Below are 12,889 nucleotides of genomic sequence, written 5' to 3'. Positions count from 1 at the left end.
TTACAAGCAACTGTCAAAAACTGTATTTTAGGTAAAATATTAAACTTGCTGATCTACTGTGAACTACTGATTTACCCACAGTGACATCAATTAAATGGGATCCCTGTCCCACTGTATACTTGCGTTGTCTGCTCTTGTACATGAAATAGCACAATGCAAATTAAAACTTGCCACTTTGTTAATATCAATAATGAATTATACACAAACAGAGGTCCTAACCAAAATGTTTGTCGACTTGACTCAGTGTCTTATAAGTTTTAACTTGTATTTTAAAGTTACAAATGAACAAACTGTCTGTATGACCCTACTTTAACCAAAATCTACATAGTTTGTAGAGCACCTTATTTTCTATCCAAATGCATTATATTCCATTCATCGATTATCACATGCTTCACCGAGGAGACTTTGGTTTACAAAAACATATCTTTTCCCCTCTGTATTAAACTAAAAATCCTTTAGTGGCCTGAAGTTTTTGCCTCTTTGTCTCGTGGCATCTTGAGTCCTTTATGTGAAAACAAAACCAGAGCCGTGCTCACCCCTGAAGAAGTGTGCCTAAAAGCAAAGTTGGCACTGCAAGTTCATACTTGTGTTCTTTTTAAATGTTAAACACCTTGAACAGGCTACCCCTGCGTAGTTTTACATGTGACATTTCCTTAAAGCTACCTACAAACACAAAGTAAGTTTAGCCCTTGTTTGCACCTAAACATCTGCACCGGGCTAAATGGAAATCTTTGTTATCAGAGACATGTTGTAAATATTTTGAACAAAGAGGATTCCAAAAACAACATCCGTCAAGGTTTATGGAAAATGTTGTAAATATGATAGTTTATACAATGTGAACATACTGTAGAGAGGTTGAATTAAAGTGTGCGTGGATATAGTTTTTGGCCCCTTTAAGTTGTGTCAGTATTTAACCACTGGTAATTGTAACTTTGGCACCCTGTAAAAGGATGGCCCATTGCATAAACTTTAGAAAGGAAAGTTTATTTTAGGGCAGCTTTAATTATCTGTAACAGAAAAGTTATTGGTGATGTGTGAAGGTAAAATATGTAGCTGAAATGGCAATATGCAGAAAGTTTTTACAAGACAAAAAGAAGACAACTTGTTATAGCAACAATCTATAGCCGTCAAATTCTTTACCCCAGGGCACAGAGAATAATGATGAATAGAGAGACTAAGCAAGACCAATAGCCCTAACTTCACTAGGGTCACCTTAGTAAACAAGTGATCTTACAAATATATAGGTCAGAATATATTAGGAATGGAAATGGAATCCAAAAACAATTTGTAAATTTAAAGTGGCAATTTAAAATAAAGAAATCAATCAAAATACAGTACAGTAGAACAAATGTAAGTACCTTTGCAGGATGAATGCAAGAGCCAGAACATTTAACATTTTTCTACTTTATGTAGTATATACTGAAACTTGTTACAATGTGACCTTTTTATATTGTTATTGAGTTAGTCAGCCAGCACAAGATTTCTGTCAATCCTTTTGTGACACAGTTTACAGCGTTTTGTTATTCAGCTTGGTTAAGTTAAAAGGACCAGGATATTGAATATAAAAACAGCAATGCATGTCAGCATTTGGATTAAAACACCGTTCATTCTAAACCCTGCAGAGTATGTAACACGTTAGGAAAATCTTCCTTCGTTAGCTATATATTTGACTTGTTAAGACAGAATAGCAAAACTTCTCCCACTTTTGTCTGCCTGTTTTTGCAATCCCTATTCACAAAATGTTGAGGCATGTTTTAAGGATTTTTTTAAGGAATATTTTAGGGAGTGTTTCTAAACACTCTGTTATGTTAAACAATTGTTTTAAAATGAGAAGAAATGAATACATCCTCTTTTAAAACTGTTAAAAAATGTTCAATTAACTGCAAACTACTGTATATTTAATCCATCAAAATGGGCTTTAAAATAGAAATCCTTAACAAAACATTCCTTTTGTGATTAGTACCATATATTTCAACTGCAGTATAGAAAGGAGTGCCCACAATCCAAAAATATAGTAACAGTATAGTCACCACACACGTAAAAAATAAATTAGCTCGTATAGTTGAATTAACTGTTTAAAAAAAGAGAGAGAGAGAGAGAGAGAGAGAGAGAGAGAGAAATGTGAGGCTGCACCTGGAAATTGTGTTTAGTTTTTGTGGTTCACTGTGTGTTACCTACTGTTCCACAAACACTACAGCCTGTCTTTACTTGCTTCCAGCTCATGTGCCTGAAAACAGCTGTATTCTAATTCAGATCATAAATTATTATATGGCTTTGGCACAGATCGTCACAATCGTGCAGATGTTCATGATCTGTTTGTGGAGATGAAAGACATTAATTTGCTAATCATATGTGGATATTTGACGTTGTTAGTTGCAGTAGTTGCGTGTAGTTGGCCAGAGAAAGAAAAGAATAACTCATTTATTCAACAGTTTTCTTTATTACAGCTGGAAACCTTTAGTTGTGCTTGCAAAATGTTGTTTTTAAGAATATGATTAAAGAAATGTAATTATTTTTTGATTCTCCTAAAGGGCAAAGCTTTGTTGTATTTCAAAAACACCAGAGTGATGTTGTTTTTTGTTCTTGAAGTCTTCCTTGAAGTTAATCTGTGTTAATCTAGTATTGCTGTATATTGTGCTTTCGTTGTGAGAAACAGCTTCCAAGTTTCCTAATAAAGTACAACAGGTTTGTTGCAATGAGGAACTTATTAGTACTGAAACATTAGATGCATAGTAATTAGGTATTTGTCTCTGCATTTAAACAACTTATTTTTTAATCGAACATGATAAGATGTGCTGGTCCAAATACAAGAAATACAACCACATTTGTTGATTTGTAATACCTTTTTATCGGATCAACTGAATATGTATTACAGATGTGTTTGCTATCAACTGGACTTGGCATTAACCTTGTGTGGGCGCTGGTATACCCTGGGTCACTTAATTTAAGTCCAAAAAAATGGAGTAGTTTATATTGTTGCGGATCACCCCCTGCCCAATAATGCTGCATTTCTACCCTGATGGTGATGGCTACTTTAAAGATGATAATGCACCCACCCAATGTGCCAGAATTGGGTTAAGGAACATGACAGGCTTCAGACATCTTCCATGGCCACCGCAATCCCCAGATCTCAGCCCAGTTTAGGATGAACTTGAACAACACATTCCGATCCTCTGCCTACCTCTTTGCAGCAATTGCAAAAATTAATGACTGAATACATTAACATCCCCAGAGACACCTTCCAACACCCTTTGAAGTCTATGTGACATTGTGTCAAGGCTTTAGGTACAGGTCACAATTAAGTGACCAAACAATGTCTGCACACATTTATAGGAAAAGAGCAGTGAAATAGTAAACCTAATTTAATAAATAATCAATCTTAATGTTTCATTCGTGTATATAAATGTCAATCCTCTTCACTCATGTGCAAGCATCTGTCCATGTGTTGTGTTTTTTTTATTTTAAACTCGATGGAAGGCTAAAATTCGCTAATTATCCATACCATTTTAATACAAGGATTGCAACTTGAGGTGATTAAACACCAAGTTAAAAAAAAAACAAACAAAAAAAAAACAACCTCTTGCGTTTCTGTGTTTTAGATACTGAATCTTCTTAAATAAATGTGCGAAAGTGCTTCCTCTTGTAGAAATGCATATGGCATCCTTTGCTGAAGGACAGTCTCCTGAAACCCAATAGAGTCTGGAAGCAGTCATGTTCCCAACTTGGATTCCTTAGTAAGATATTCAGCAGTGTGGTTATGCAATGCAAATGCCAATAAGAAAGTAATGCTCTTGAGAGAAAGCCCACCACTGTTGCTACTGTTCAGAGAAAACTGCCTGTTTTAACAAAACTGATTTGTCACTTTTCCAGATTTTTTTTTTTTTTCTTAATTTCTCCCTGGTGAAATCTTCTGTACACTGTGAACAGAGTGAAAATTTAAAACCAGCATCCTCAATTGTTATTAATAGCGTTAATAAATCTGCATATGCTTCTAGATTTTATTGTAATACAACATCATATGTACCAATATCAGGTAGCGTTATTGCGAATTGTAAGACAACACGAATGTTTTATCTGCCATGTATCTTAATGGATGATACAGGTTTTAAAAAAAAAAAACATTTTCTTTTTTGGTTACACTTTTAAATAATGTCCCGAATAACACCTGCATATAACAAAGATTTCCAGCACAATGAAAGCAGGACAGGTGACCATTGTAACCCTAATAAGAGTTAATTGATTATAAATCCTAGCTATTAGGCTCAAATGTCACGTGCACATCCTGTAGAAAAGCTAATCCTAGCCTTGTCTTTCTAAGTTACAGATGACGAAATTGATATACCCATGTACGTTTAAGAGGGATTCAACAGGATTTAAATCAACTGGACCAAGAAGACGTTTGACAGGTACTTTTGAATAACCCTGACATGGATGGATGGACATACACAAGGCCTAAACAAGAACAGATGGAGGAGTAGTTAGAGGAAAAAAAACTAATACTGTGGATTGTTTTATATGGCAGTCTACGTGTTTTGAACTATACTCTAAACAAGCAGACATAGTGGTAGCCTAACAACACGCGTTACGTTTTGGTAGCAGCTTCTTGTAAGTGTAATAATACACTATCTTGATGCATGGCAGAAGTTGAACTATGTTGACAATTGAAAACTGTAGTACTTTTTCCCCCTTGTCAAAGAACACATATTTTTAAATCTATACATGCACCTAAGTTTATGATCATGGATGCAAATTAATTTAGAAGTTGTTGCAACCACGTTGACAGGTTATAATGTACATAACATATGTTAAAGATCTATAAACCTTACTTTTGATTCTGAGTAATTCAAGAACAGTTTGTTGCATACAAAGAAATCTGTTGGTTTTTTTTTTTCTGGCACAACTGTTATATGTTTAGTTATTAATTCAATTGGTAGGATTCCATGCGGCTCTGAAGCATTCCAGTTAGTGCATGAACACAATTTCCAAGGCCAACAGTAAATTCCACAAAAAAACAATTAATACCACTAAAAACAAAATATTCTGAAAAGTAATCATAGGTCTTCTACTTCATGTAAACATGATAATATCAATACACATCTTGAGCTAATGTGCACTGGATGTTTTAACTGGTGAATACCTTTCATCATACAGGATTCAAAAAATGAAGATAAATAGGAATTTTAATAACCTTGGGCTCAAGTCCTACTCTACAAGAATGCTTATTAGTACACGATACCCCAGCAATCCATTGCTCTAAATGTTTTCACATTTAAATGTGTTTGTACTGATACAGAATTCAAAGTTGTATTAACCCTTGTGTAGGACAGGTCTGGTTTAAGAATATAGTTACTTCATTCCTTTTAATTGCCCTTTTTTTCTTTAAATACAATTATAATGAATAGTGCTTTATTATCAGCAGCACAAACTAAAGTCCTCGTTGATTATCCAAAATATAACACACAATGCACTTGGAAGGGCAACCATTTTAGTGTGTGAGGATAAAGCCACCAGGCCCATCCAATTGACTTAGTATTAATATGTGTAATACATGGGGTACCATTTTAACACTACTGTCTTACCCTGAAGAAACCTTAGCAGAATGACCTGCAGACTACGCAATTTATTTAGAACCAAGGTTACACGTTGGTCACGGATGATATGGTTCAATGCTTTGCATTGGTGGGTATTGATGGGTGTTCCTTGCGCCTGACTGTAACCAGTTCCATTGTCCCTCACCTATGACAGGTATTAGTAGGTGTGTTAAAATATGACTACCACTTTGGTACCATTTTACCAGTGGTTCACGCAAGAAGTGCATTGCTATTAAGATCATATTAACATCACTAAATATTATAGAAATACTGAGCTCTACAAATCAGGTTAACACATTTTTGGGTGCAGCTGTTTAGATCACTAAAATAAACCATTATATGTATTTCAAATAACAGTGTGTATCTTCCTGTTTCTGGACAGTTTGATCAAATAGCTCCATAGAAAAGGAAATACGTCAAAATAAGTCAGTCCACTTCATCTCCGCTCCCTGATCCAGAGCCATAAACCCACCACGTGTGACCTGGACCCCCCCCCCCCCCCCCCCACACACACTTCCAGGATGCTGCCCATCTCCTCAATGCCTCTCTACTCTCTGGCTGCTTCCCCTCTGCCTTCAAAAAAGCAAGCGTAACCCCCATCTTAAAAAAAAACCTCCCTAGATCCCTCATCCCTCCAGAACTACTGTCTCCCTCCTTCCATTCCTCTCTAAAACCCTCCAGTGAGTAGTACACCACAAGCTCTCTGCTTTCCTGTCAACACATTCCCTGCTTGACCACCTCCAATCTGGCTTTCACCACACACACTCCACTGAAACTGCTCTTCTCTCTGTCATAAACTCTACTCTCTGCTCATGCCACCTCCCTCTCCTCTGTCCAATTCTCCTCGAACTCTCTGCTGCCTTTGACATAGTTTACCGCTCTATTCTCCTGTCCTCCCTTGCTGACCTGTGACTCTCCGGCACTGTTCTTGCCTGATTCTCCTGCTACCTCTCCTAGCACACGTACCGAGTGTCCTGGCGCAGCTCACCCACCGCCTCTTGCTCTCTTTCGACAGATGTCCCTCAAGGCTCAGTCCTGGGACCCATCCTGTTTTCTCCCTACCCCCCTCTAGCCCCCCCCCCCCCCCCCAATGATGGAACAACCTATCCATGGATATCAGGACTGCTCAGCCACCTTCTTGTACTTTCATAACTGCTCTTATTTGTATTATAATATTCTGTAATATGATACTTTGTACTGTAATATTTTGTAACAGTTGTAAGTCACCCTGGAGAAGGGCGTCTGCTAAGAAATAAATAATAATAATAAAAATAATATTCACACCCGTTAGCTGACTCACTTCGGATCTACACACGTGAAACAGTGTCAAGGGGATCACCTGTACATATTTATAATATACTTGGTATTTTCAGATAAATATAATTGGCTGTGGTGTTATTTCCTTTGTTGCTTGAAGTTACAACTGGATGATCAGTTGGTGTAAAAACATAAGTTCATTGGGAGATATGTTCGATCTGGCTGAACAAAGGCAAAAAGGTCTACAACCTTAACAAAATTTCTATTGTATCTGAAACTGTGTTTTCAGGAATGATCTCTAAAAATGTATTTGACAGACTAATTTGGCTTTATAGACTGTTGTGCAAATATTACTGCAAGTGTTAGAAAGGTAGGTGATTGTGGCAGAGCAGGGCTCTGCCCTTGGAAATACTGGCAGGGATGGAGTTAAATTCTCCTCCCTGACCAGGTTGATTGCCCCAGGTGGGAGCAATCAACTAATGTAATTATTCAATTATCATTTAGCCACCTGGCATAAAAAGGAGGAGAGAGAGAGAGAGAGAGAGAGAGAGAGAGATTTTTTTTTTTTGTGTGTTTGAAACCAGTGAAGGCAACACCCAGCCTGGCCTCAGCCTCCCAGTAGGGGGAGAGTTTTGAGAGAGAGAGAGAGAGAGAGAGAGAGAGAGAGAGAGAGAGAGAGAGAGAGAGAGAGAGAGAGAGAGAGAGAGAGAGAGAGAGAGAGAGAGAGAGAGAGAGAGAGAGAGAGGTTTTTTTGTGTGTTTGAAACCAGTGAAGGCAACACCCAGCCTGGAAGATTTATTTTGTAAGTTTTGTTTTGTGTTTAATTGTTTTTGTTTTGAAACTTTTGTTTGGCCCTTGTGCCTATTTATTTGATGTATTGTTGATTAAAAGCTTTATTTTTGAACTTTGAATCTGTTTCTGAGCCTCACCCTCTGTCATCTTGCCACAGTGATATTTCTTAAATAACACAATAATCATAAGAAAAGTGTTGGACCATTGTTAGCGGTAAATGTTGCAGTTAATGAATACATGGGTCTTGTGACAAACAAATGAATGTATTATAAAATGGTTATGTTTTAATATATCAGTTAAACAAAGACAAGTGCTTCAGACTGACAGGGTTACAATTCAGAGCTGTAAATCCCAATCTAAGTCAAATTCATTGGTATTGGGTTATAATTGTAAACCACCCCGGCACAGATGAAGTGTAACGGTTTAACACACCATTTCCACTGTGATTGCACTAATTAAGATATTGTTAGAAAAACTGTATTGTTCGTAATAGTGTCTGTTATTTAGAAGTAGTGGTCTGTGAAGAAGTCAAGGGAATTCTTGACACTTGCTCTGCTCTGTTGTTTGAACCCACAGCCTGCTTTGACTTGTCAATTTCGTAGGAGTTGTAGGTCTATATGTCCATCTGATTTTCAGCAGTTTTATAATGGAACATGCAGCCTTTTTATTTGAAGTTGTAACTAGTTACAGTAACTTATTACTTTGAAAAAAAAGTTAGTCACAAATAATTACTTCTCAGGTACCATTTACATTGTATATATCATTTTTTGTTTTGTTTTCAATTTTGTTAGGCTGCAGCTTGAAAATTGAGCTATCAAACCCACTTGTTCCCTCCTCTGAACGATTGCAGTTACAAGTTACTGAAAAATGTATTCTGATTACAGTAAAGTGTTTACTCCCTGACACTGCTTCCTGTGCAAAGGACTTTAGGTGGTGTCAGGTGGGATGATTATAGTGCTGCACACACTGAGTGAATCTAGAGTGCTATGGCAGGATGTATGTGATTTCCCACCAACTCTGAAAAAATGATCTCCAGAAAAATAAGGGAAAGTCAAGAAAGCTGCTATGTTTTTAAAAGCATTGAAAACATTCTGCATAGTCCTGGTAAAGGTCCTATGGAATTCAAATATTTTGTCCTGCAATGTTAAGTGCATTGACACCGTGCCTCTAAATGGAAATTTGTTGTGGTTTTGATGACCTCATCTCATAATGATTCATAGGAGTAAGCAGTTACTGTGAATGACAGACCTTTATCTCATTCAAGCCATGACAGCCGTCTTTTTCCTAGAATTCTAACAATGTGGTATTTATTTCATTAAATGTTTTGTCCTTTTAAATAAGTTTGAACTGCAGATGACTCTGTTTAGGTTATAGGGTTTTATCCTATGCCTCTTTCTCTCTCTCTCTCTCTCTCTCTCGCATATACAGTGGGGTGTACACAGTACATGTAGTGTATATATATATATATATATATATATATATATATATATATATATATATATATATATATAAAATGAATTTCAATAACATTTTCCCTCGAGGGTCAGGGTGCATTTCTGATACTTTGAACATTGTACAGATTTGACCTAGCAATGGGTATTTTTGATAAACATCATGATCAGAAGTCAATGTTATGGTTAAGAATTCTTTCACTTTTTCACTAACTTCAATCACTGTATATGACTCCTCTTCCAGGTAAAATAAACAACTAAAAACAGTCTTGAATAGAATATCTGAGTTTCAAAAAATGCTAATACTGGATACTAGAGACGTGATGTGGCTACTAAGAATAATATTGTAACACTTGAGGCCAAATAAGTGGGAGAGTTGAAGCAGAAATACGTACTGAATAAAACAAATAATCTGTCAAAAAACCTGTCTGGACACAACATATGTATTTGTAAGTTTTGTCATTTGTTTTTTACCTTGTGTATAGGGGAGGATGCATGGTAGTGACACAGTGAAGCTGCAAATTGATTGATAGAATCAGCATATAGGTTAAACTGGGTAGGTAAACTGCTTTATATGGGCAAAAAATACCTAAATATATAGATTCCGGTATGATCATTGATCACTTGTGTCTCAAGTAAAAAAAAAAAAAAAAGAAAAAATTAAGGAGTTCGTATTAACCGTTTACCGGCTGAGAGAAATGCCGAGCTTGGACAAGCAACTTGTACAGTATGTTTCGCAAGTTTTGTGCAAACTGGGCTGTGCGTGGCCAAACTGATTTGATTTATACAAATAACATTCCTGTAATTGTATTCTATAATTTACAAAATTTAATGTTTCACAATTAATATTCCCAATAGTGATTCTGGAAAACGGGTTGAATGTCCAACCTTTGATATTTAATTACAGTACCATTGCTCTTTATAAAGTCTCTTTAGGTAGTCTAATATTTGTTATACGCTTTAAAAAAAAAATGGAGAGATAGTATTTTAATAGGGTTGTTGCATAGTACACCCTTGTTGAGACTATTGGCTTTATAGACATTTTTTGTAAAATATTGAAACGCAGAGTTTCATATATGGCACTCACACCACACTGCTGCAGGTAGTAGCAGGAGGATGGTTGTTTTCAGAGAGAAGGTTTCTAGGTCTACAGCTAAAACTATGTTAAATAATGTTAATAAACTAGTATGCCAACACTCTGGTTTATGAGTGCACAGAATGCTGAACTATGGAAGAATGTCAATTTGTGGTGTAAACTTAAACGTGACAGAGGGGCATTGCAGCTTTACCATGTCATGATAATATCCTGACAAGTTTATTTACAGTGTGTTTTAGTTTTTGTCCACATTCTGAACGCATTTCTTTAAAAAAAGTAAGTGAAACCAATAATTCAGTATACTTGGCAATTCTGCAGAACTAAATCAAAGTAATTTAAAATTAAATTAACAGCTCTGATGGGAGAATCAATCATTTGCACTGCAATAAATCAACAGCCCTGTGTAAAATATATAAAGAATACACTTCTGGGAGTACACTCCTTTTTTTCCCCCAATACATTTCTAATTATCTTAACAGACAGCAGAAGGCGTACAGTCCAGGTAATTGGTCTTTAATCAGCAGGTAGGTTGTAACTATTTACTTTAGCTTTTGGAGATAACTAGTTAATTTTACTTTGGGCCATGTCACAGGCTCCAAAGCATGTCAGTCCTCAGAGAAGCAGCACGTTCATTAGAAAGGAAGGAGCTGAAGGAAGGGTAAAACGACCTACCACTAACAGCGCAGCATAATTTAAAACTACAATAGTACCAGATACTTTTTTTATTTTTTATTAATATTAATAAGTACATACTTAATATAACATGTGCTTTGTTCAAAACCATGTGAAACTTACTTATGAAAGTACTTAGAAAGACTGGTACGATGTATTGATTAAATCCAGGCCAGAATAATACAGACATTAAAAATGTATAATTGTATTTATGCTTGTAAATTAAAGTAATCTAATGGAGCATTCAAGAGATTCCAAGATTATGTTCATTGGGGGGAGGGGGGATGACAACATGATTCCTGTTGCCAATTTAAACAATGTGTCTCTAATTTATCTGAAATGTGTCCTTTGGGTCTGATTTGTGAGAGCCATGTTTCAGGGTCTGTTTATCTATTTCTGATATTGTTTATTTAATCTTTCAATTATGGAAACTGTGTGGCTAGCCCAAAAGCGAAATAACATCATGGGCATACACAAGTACTTTTGGCTGCAGATTTTGTTACCAAGCTGCTTGCAGTAAAGGCAGTAGCCCTGCCTGGGAAGTCTCCTCCTAGATGTGTTGAAGCTTGATAAGGAGAACTGACTCCATAGTGATTTATTTCCCAAGGTGTCAACCATGCTGCTTGGGGATCCAAACTGTATTAAATCATTTTTTCACCCATTCATCATTTGTGGTCTTTGATTTTTACAATTCTTTTTTTTCTTCCATTTTTTTTATCACATCCTTGATAGTTATTTTTAAAATCTGAGCTCAGCAATGTTCATAACATTATGTTCTCTACCAAAGAGTGTTACAAGACGCTTCTGGTTAGTTCCTCACAAGGGCTTTGTGCGTCAATGTGAGAGTTAGAGTCTTGCTAGAGTCTGTGATGGGCCAGCTGAGTTAACTGACTGGATGCAATCAGTCGTCGTTTTGTATTGCTATGAACCATGCTGAGCTCAAACCTTTTTTAAATTAAGTTTCACAGATGTAATTAAAGAACAAAAATTAAAATAATGATGAGTAGGGGAGAGGATTATTTAATGTTGTCCATCCTATTTATTTTCATTGATTGTATGACACAGTTTTTCTCTCCCAAAAAGACAACTTAGTGAAGTCTAAGTGATCCTCTGTGGAAGTCTTGTGTTTAGATCGCAGTGCACCTGCAGTACATGCTGGGTAAATCTTACTGATGCTTTTAATAAGGGAGAGAAGCAGCCCTGGTAGATAAGCCTCATTTACCTTGCAATTCCTCCTTTTTACTACTGTAAACTAGGTAAGGAGGTCAGTAAATCACAAGATGATAGTGCTGGGAGGACAGCACTGAATATAATATAGTGTATCAGTACCAAATAATCAGTTTGTAGATGATTTAAAGTATCCCTTTAAGTTATAATGAGTAAATGTACAGGGTTGAAAAAAAAAAAAACACCTGCCATAACACTGTCAATAGGGAACACCCTTCCTCAATGATTGAATTATTCTAAGGGATGTTTAGGTATGCTAGCAACAGGGGGATGCATCTCTTTACATATTTAATCAATTTACATAAGGTAGACTTTTCAAAAGTGTACGCTACAGATCCTTTCTCTTATTTTGTCTATCTCCCCAGTATGATTCAAAGTGACTCTGAAACATTTGCATCTCCATATGTCTGACAATGTAGTTGACTGAAACATATGGGAAATGTTTTGTAACCCAAAGCTCCCAGCCTCTCACCACATTTTCTGGTGTGTAAATTTTTTTTTAACAATGTCATCTGAATATCATTTTGGTAGAGTAAATAGACTAATAAGGCTTAAGGAAACACTATTTGAATTCATATGGAAGTCTGCAGAATGTAACTCTAATGTTTGTGGCTCTGATAAAAGCAACTTCAATTAAGATGGGTGTTCTTGTGATTTAATGGGTCATGTTGTTTTCCCACTGCCTTTTAATACTTAAAAATAAAAAAGTGAGAGCTTTTATGACTAATTTAATGTGGTGTTACAGCAAACTATGGGCACGCATCCAGCATTTGGAGATATGAATTATGTCCATCTTAGAAATC

General features: G+C 36.2%; 1 protein-coding gene across 3 annotated transcripts in view; it reads left to right on the top strand.

Moving 5' to 3' along the window:
* LOC121296410 (myocardin-like) overlaps positions 1 to 12,889 on the top strand; it is a 195,561-nt gene that overhangs the window by 15,541 nt on the left and 167,131 nt on the right. For all 3 annotated transcript variants that reach the window (XM_041221938.1, XM_041221937.1, XM_041221934.1), the window contains exon 2: positions 4,319 to 4,406. The gene's annotated coding sequence lies outside the window, so the exon portion shown is untranslated. The remainder of the gene's footprint in view (positions 1 to 4,318; positions 4,407 to 12,889) is intronic.

The sequence above is a fragment of the Polyodon spathula genome, chromosome 21, assembly GCF_017654505.1.
Source record: "Polyodon spathula isolate WHYD16114869_AA chromosome 21, ASM1765450v1, whole genome shotgun sequence".
NCBI classification, from domain to species: domain Eukaryota; kingdom Metazoa; phylum Chordata; class Actinopteri; order Acipenseriformes; family Polyodontidae; genus Polyodon; species Polyodon spathula.
This window is presented reverse-complemented; position numbering and strand designations above follow the sequence as displayed.